Source organism: Lithobates pipiens, unplaced genomic scaffold, assembly GCF_037356315.1.
Source record: "Lithobates pipiens isolate NorthernLeopardFrog02 unplaced genomic scaffold, aLitPip1_a1.2 Scaffold_18, whole genome shotgun sequence".
Lineage (NCBI taxonomy): Eukaryota > Metazoa > Chordata > Amphibia > Anura > Ranidae > Lithobates > Lithobates pipiens.
Window position 1 is genome coordinate 18,333,298 of NW_027507758.1, and position 6,195 is coordinate 18,339,492.

Below are 6,195 nucleotides of genomic sequence, written 5' to 3' on the forward strand. Positions count from 1 at the left end.
CCTCCCACTGTAAGAAAATAAGTTATTTTCTCACTTCTTGTCCCGATGGTAAATGAAAAATAAATGAAGTAATAAAAAAATAAATACAAAAATGACTAAAAAAAAACACCATAAATAAATAATAAATATAAAAAATTAATAATATGTAATACTAAATAAATAATAACTTCTTACCTTAAAAAAATATTTAAAATAAATTATTATTATTAATAATAATAATAATAATAATAATAATAATAAAATAAACACCCAAACCCAAACAAATAAAAAATATATAGGAATAATAATTATTATACTATCTTATTTTTTTTTTTGTTTCATGGTTAAGGGGTTTAGTTATTTATTATTATTATTATATATTTTTTTAAGGGTTATGTGTTAAAGTTAAGGGCTAATTATTTATGTATTATTACATAGTATTAATTTATTGTATTTATTATACAAGAATATTTTTATTTATTTGTGTATTTATTTTACATTAATTTATTCATTTATTATTAGTAGTAGTAATAGTATTATTAAACGCCTAACGCTAAAATAAAAAAAATAAAAAAGTAAATAACCCTAACCCCTAATCCTAACCCTAACCTAACCCGAAACCTAACCCCTTACACTAACAAAAAAATAAATTAAATATAAGATTAAAAAAAAAAAAAGTATAAAATCTGATGGGAAAGCGATAATTTTTTTTAGAAAAACCTAGCAACAAATGATGCAACAGATGATAGTATTCTGTATTGGCTATAAAAAAACAAAAAAAAAACACCACTGTATAAAAACGCACAAATTGCTCAGAAAAACGCGCCAGAAACACACATAAAAACATGCAAGAACCCACCAGAAAAACACTCAAAACCAGATACTACGCTCAGGTGTGAATGCAGCCTAATACGCGGAAAATATGTATTAAAATACCGGCGCATCTAGTAGTGTGGTCTGCCTAACTCCTCCCACTTACTCCCAACAGTGCATGCGCTGAGGAGGGTGTAAAGCACAGGCTCCGCCTCCTCGCTGCTCTGTCCTCCCCCGCGGAGTCCCCTATCATCTTTCTCTCTCCACAGTATTGAGGAGACGATTATAAGACTGTCAAATGTTCCCTGAAGAGCGATTCGAACGCCAGATCACTCCTCAGAGATCAAAGCATGTGTGAACAAGACCTAAAAGAGGTTGTACAATCAGATTGTATAGTGTATGGCCAGCCTTGTCATAGAGACAAGGAGAATGTTGCGAGGTATCACATAGGTCCGATACGACAACCAGAAGACATAATATTGTTGTCAGTCACATTGGGAGGGATGAAAAAACTCTGGCTGAATTCACCGCATTATAAATTTTGGCAACAATTGCAGATTTTTGATGAAATTTCCAGCAAAAGATGACATTTTGGTGGATTTACAGTCGTTTTTTTTTTTTGTGATTTTAAAGGAAGGGCCCATGTATATTGTTGTAGTGTGTTTTATTTTTTTATTTTTTGCCCTTTGTTCCCCATTGGGGAGATTTCCCTTCACTTCCTGTCCCATAACCAATACAGGAAGTAAGAGAAAATCCCTCCAAGGTGAGGGAATCCCTCCAGGGTGTCAGCAGAACTCCTCTATTCCTGTCCTGGTGACAGCTCAAAGTTTTGGATTTTCTTTTACTTTTTATTTTAATGATAATGGTATACAGAACAAATATAGAGAGGGTGAAAACTTGTTCTAATCCCCCTCCACTCCATCCAAATCTAAAAAAAATGTAATAAAAAAAATTCTTGCACAAGTATAAAAAAAAAAAAAAAGTTATGCTTTTAGTTATACTTTTTTTTATTTATTTTTTACTAGTATGGAGAAATCAGAAGTTTTATTGCTGGAAAACAACAAATAAATATATATTTTTTCAATTTTTTTTTTTTTTGTTATTGAAAGTTTTATCATGTAGCAAAAAAAAAAACGAAAAAAAAAACGAAAACCAAATAATATATGCCACAGCACAGTGTATAATAAGCAATACGCATTTCCACAAAATGCAAATTTTTCTGAAAATCAGACGACACAAATTTGTAATTTACCGAAACACAAAGATGTTATGGCACATTGCATTCTGTATTATAATAATAATAATAATAATAATAATAATAATAATAATGTGCATTGCCTTATGATGAATGGCACTGCAATGCTACAAACACATATCATGTACAGTACTGAGCGCTACTGCATTGTAAAAATATAAATGGGTTCTAAATGGCAAATTAGTATAGTTTCATGTTCTGATCTTTTTTTCAGTTTTTTTTTTTTTTTTAGGCTGCTTTCACACTGGGGCGGTATTCAGGCGTTACAGCGCTAAAAATAGCGCCTGTGTAGCGCCTGTGTAGCGCCTGAAAAAAACCGGCCCCTTTCACTCCAGTGTGAAAGCCGGAGGGCTTTCACACTGGAGCGATGCGCTGGCAGGACGGTGAAAAAAGTCCTGCTAGCCGCATCTTTGCAGCGGTGAAGGAGCAGTGTATTCACCGCTCCTAAACCGCTCCTACCCATTGAAATCAATGGGACACCGCGGCAATAGTGATGGACGAACTTCCGACGGGACGTTTCGCGAACGCGAAACGCGAACGGACACAAACGTTCGCGAAAACGACCGTTCGCCGCGGGCTCCATTGACTTCAATGGGAGGCGAATTTCGCAAACCTTTAGGTCGAATTTGCGGCCACGGGGTAATTATTAGGGGGTAGCACGTAGTCCCACCACCTGGACAATAGCATAATACATGTATGAGGTGAATTTGGGATCGATAACTACAAGCATTTTTTTTTTATTTGGGAAATTGTTCTGACAATTCAGGACTATGGAGCTAATGAAGGCAATGGAGGAGAGGGAAGGTCAGGGACCAGGGTAGGCAAACAAGAGGGTGCAGGAGATACAGAGCACTGACAGCAGCACCGTAATACAGAGCACTGACATCAGCACCGTGACATACAGCGCTGACAGCAGCTCCGTGACATACAGCGCTGACAGCAGCTCCGTGACATACAGCGCTGACAGCAGCTCCGTGACATACAGCGCTGACAGCAGCTCCGTGACATACAGCGCTGACAGCAGCTCCGTGACATACAGCGCTGACAGCAGCACCGTGACATACAGCGCTGACAGCAGCTCCGTGACATACAGCGCTGACAGCAGCTCCGTGACATACAGCGCTGACAGCAGCTCCGTGACATACAGCACTGACAGCAGCTCCGTGACATACAGCGCTGACAGCAGCTCCGTGACATACAGCGCTGACAGCAGCACCGTGACATACAGCGCTGACAGCAGCTCCGTGACATACAGCGCTGACAGCAGCTCCGTGACATACAGCGCTGACAGCAGCTCCGTGACATACAGCGCTGACAGCAGCTCCGTGACATACAGCGCTGACAGCAGCTCCGTGACATACAGCGCTGACAGCAGCTCCGTGACATACAGCGCTGACAGCAGCTCCGTGACATACAGCGCTGACAGCAGCTCCGTGACATACAGCGCTGACAGCAGCTCCGTGACATACAGCGCTGACAGCAGCACCGTAAGCAGCCCCAGGAGGAAGTCAGCACAGCACAGGGATGGTGTGATCCCCTCATAATAAGAACCCCCAGGAGGAAGTCAGCACAGCACAGGGATGGTGGGAGCCCCTCATAATAAGAACACCCAGGAGGAAGTCAGCACAGCACAGGGATGGTGGGAACCCCTCATAATAAGCAGCCCCAGTAGAAATATGACACCGCTCAACCTCTTCAAAGAGGAGGGTAGGGGCATATAGTACGGTGTGCTTTTTTGGGTCAGGGAAGTGAGCCAAATGAATTAAGAAGGTCTGTGTGCTTGATTCCAAAAATTGTTTATAGACATATACATGGTCTACTGATCACATGTGTTGAATTCCTCCGAGATCCATGCCTCATTCATTTTTAGAAATGTGAGGTAGTTAACACTGTGGTGAGCTAGGCGAGTACGCTTATCGGTCACAATCCCCCCTGCTGCGCTGAACGTCCTTTCGGACAGGACACTGGATGAGGGGCAAGCCAACAGTTCGATTGCAAATTGGGCAAGCTCTGGCCAGAGGTCAAGCCTGCCCACCCAGTAGTCTAGGGGTTCATCACTCCTCAGAGCGTCCACATCGGCCGTTAACCCAATGTAGTCGGACACCTGACGGTCTAGGCGTTCCCTGATGCTGGATCCGGATGACACCTGTCGATGGGTCGGCTGAAAGAATGACCTCATATCCGAAGTCACCAACACATCTTCAAACCGGCCTCTTCTTGCAGGCGCTGTTGGATTGGTACCCGCAAATCCTTCTCTGGGAGTGGGAATTGCTCCTCTGCCAGCGCACGCAAAAGCAGAATGCAGCATTTCTCGAAGCAAGGCCTGGAAGTGCTGCATTCTGACAGCCCTCTGCGACGGCGGTAACATTTCCGCCATTTTGTGTTTGTACCGGGGGTCTAAGTACGTTGCCACCCAGTACTGGTCCTTGACCCTCATGCTTTTTATACGGGGGTCCCTATTAAAACACTGGAGCATGAAGGCCCCCATTTGCACTAAAGTGGAAGCGGTGTGGTGGCCTGGCTCCTGCTCATCATCCAGGATAATGTCGTCCTCTTCATTCTCCTCTCCCCATCCTCGCACAACAGGGATCCCAGAAAGGTTTAAAGCATGCTCTTCTTGCTCCTGCTCATCCGCCCCGGCACCATCCTCCTCTGACTCCTCATCAGACTCCTGTTGTTGACTTGTCTCAGATAGAGTAGCCCCCCCTGGGAATTCATCCAGCATTGCGACTTCCTCATCTTCCCGCTCCTGCTCCTCCACAGCCTGATCAATGACACGACGCAATGCACGCTCCAGAAAGAAGGCATAAGGTACCATGTCACTGATGGCGCCATGGCTGCGACTGACCAGTTTGGTGATCTCCTCAAATGGCCGCAGAAGTCTGCATGTGTCGCGCATGAGCAGCCACTGGCGCGGTGAAAAAAAACCCAGCTCCCCAGAACCGTTTCTTTCGCAGAGTTCATACAGGTAGACGTTAACTGCACGTTTCTGCTGGAGCAGCCTATCAAGCATATAGAAGGTTGAGTTCCATCGCGTCGGGCAATCGCAAATAAGACGTCTGACCGGCAGATGGTGTCGCCGCTGAATGTCAGCAAGGCGAGCCATGGCCGTGTAAGATCTTCTGAAATGGGCCGAGATTTTCCTTGCCTGCCGCAAGATGTCCTGGACCCCAGGGTATTTGACAAGGAATCGCTGCACGACCAAGTTTAAGACGTGTGCCATGCACGGCACGTGCGTGATTTTGCCCTGTTTCAATGCGCTAAGCAGATTGGCACCGTTGTCACACACCACTTTACCAACTGTCAAATTGAGCGGTGTTAGCCACTCATCTGCCTGTGAACGCAAAGCTGAAAGGAGTGCCGGGCCAGTGTGGCTCTTTGCTTCCAGGCACAACAGACGCAGCACGGCATGGCAACGTCTCACCTGGCATGTGGAATAGGTTCTGGGGAGCTTGGGCGGTGCAGTGGAAGAGACGCTAGCAGCGGAAAAGGAGGAGGCAGCTGAGGAGGAGAGGGAGGAGGATGGAGTAGGAGGAGGAGAAGAAGAGTCAGGCCTGCATGCAATCCGTGGCGGTAAAACCAAATCTACACGGGTGCCACGGGTTACATGCTTGACGGCCGTCAGAAGGTTCACCCAGTGGGCAGTAAAACTGATATACCTTCCCTGCCCGTGTTTGCTAGACCACGTGTCTGTGGTCAGATGTATCTTGGCACCGACACTGTGTGCCAGAGATACATTCACTTGCCGCTGAACATGGCCATATAGCTCTGGGATGCCCTTCTCTGAGAAATACTTCCTTCCTGGGACCTTCCATTGTGGTGTTCCAATGGCCACAAATTTGCGAAAGGCCTCCGAGTCCACCAGTTTATATGGCAGTAGTTGGCGGGCTATGAGTTCTGACAAGCCAGCCGCCAACCGTTGGGCAAGAGGGTTATCCGGCGTCATCATTTTTTTACGCTCAAACATTAGGCCCACGGAAGCCTGCCTTTTTGCAGAAAAATGTGAGCTTGGCGTGATGGAAGGTGGAGTGGAGGACAATTGTGAGGAGAGAGGAGAAGGAGAAGTAGAAGACGAGGCTGGACGGTGAGAGCCTGCAGTGTGGCTTTGTGTGTTCCGTTGCTCCCACTGGGCTCGGTGATGGCTGCTC